Source organism: Penaeus monodon, chromosome 24 (genome assembly GCF_015228065.2).
Source record: "Penaeus monodon isolate SGIC_2016 chromosome 24, NSTDA_Pmon_1, whole genome shotgun sequence".
Classification (NCBI taxonomy): Eukaryota; Metazoa; Arthropoda; class Malacostraca; order Decapoda; family Penaeidae; genus Penaeus; species Penaeus monodon.
The window spans coordinates 44,010,333-44,012,058 of NC_051409.1; positions in this window are offsets into that span (position 1 = coordinate 44,010,333).

Sequence of the window (1,726 nt, forward strand, 5' to 3'; positions counted from 1 at the left end):
TTTATATAGTCTTTAATTCCAGTAGTTTCTTAAGTTCCAAAAAAACCCAGATACAAATTTTCCATTAATCATGTTTCTAAACTTGTTGGTTTTGGTAATGGAAATTCTTTTTTTGAAAAATTTTTTTTTAAAATTGAGTGAGTGAGGGAGATGAACAAGAGAATCAGTGGCACTTCCGGAATCAGCATTTTGGCACCAAAAGAAACATAAATTTTCTTTTTCTTTATCTCAGATGCACCTCAAACTAACACATAATCCCACTCTTTTTGGGTGTTCCACACATTGTAACGCTATACTGGTTTTTGCTTTTTAATAATAATTTTTTTAAATAATGTGTTTGCTACAAGTAATTTTTCATTTTCTTTATAACAAAAAAGAACATTATTATTTATTCATTCGGGGATACAATGATTTTCCTGTCTGAGGGGTGCCTTTTGGGCCCCACCAGTGAGATGAAATATATAATCGGAAATTTCCCTTTTAAAGGGAAAAAGGGTTAAAGGAAGAGATAAATTAAAAGAATGATTGGAAATGAAGAGAAAAGGGATCAAAAATTAAGGAAGAAAATTTGGGATAGGAGGAGTATACAAACCTAAAACATGGACCCCTTTGTATGGGAATAAGAGCATCAGGGGAAAAAAAGGGAAAAATAGAAGACAGTAAGAGCATGGTGACAGACCTTTTGTGGCTGAGTTTGTGATACCATACCACATCAACACCCCAAAAGGAAGACGGTCAGCATACAAAAGACATTTTTCCAAAGATTTAAAAATAGTGGAGCATAAAAGGGGAAATACAAAAAAAACTCACACATGTGAGTTGTTGTAAAACATATGCATAAAAATCTTATTAATAATCACGAGAGTTTAAATAAAAGGAGAAACCATATAAGGTGGGGGTTGCAACAAGACTTTTAAATAAGTGATAAGCTTTTAAACATCGGAGAAGGGAAAGGGAGTAAAAGTGCTTCAGAAAATTTCAGGCACCAGGTGGCAATAAAGAAGGGTCTGGAAAATCCGTCTGGAAATGCTTCATTGTAAAGTGTGTTAAAAATTTTCCCTTTAAAAACCAGATTTTGGCCACATGAGGGTTCAAAAAAGAAACCCTTTTTAAGTGTGAGGGTGGCTACCCCTTTTGCTAGGAAATCTGTTTAAAAAAACCCATATAAAGACACTACAAAGGAAAAACCCTTATAGATGTGTCATGCGTAAAGATTCTCCAGAAATTATTTGAGACACACATTAAAGAACTTTAAAAGGGAGAGGCCTTTTAAATGTGATAATGTAATAAAAGTTCTACAAAACCCCCATCATAGGGTCACATGTTTTTTATACAGAAGAGGATCCCTTTAAGTTGAGATTTGCAAAAAAAGTTTCTTCAAAAAAGAGCCTTAAGCACATATGAAAAGACTGCGGAGTTAAGCTTTATCTGTGAGGGATGCAGCATGGCCCTTTATAAAAACAGGCCTAGAGTCAATAGAGAGTACATACAGGGGGAGAAGCCCCATACCGTAAATAGCAAAATCATTTTTAAAATCTTTTTACTTTAAAAAAACACAGTAGACTGCATACTAAAGAAAAAGAGTATGTGAAAATCGTTAAGGTTTGATTAGTAATTTTAAAATTTTTTTCTGTTATGATATGAAGCTGATTTCCCCAAACCCAATAATTCCGAATAGGACCTTTTTTAATTGATCTTTTATTTTCAAATTTTTTGTTATTACAGT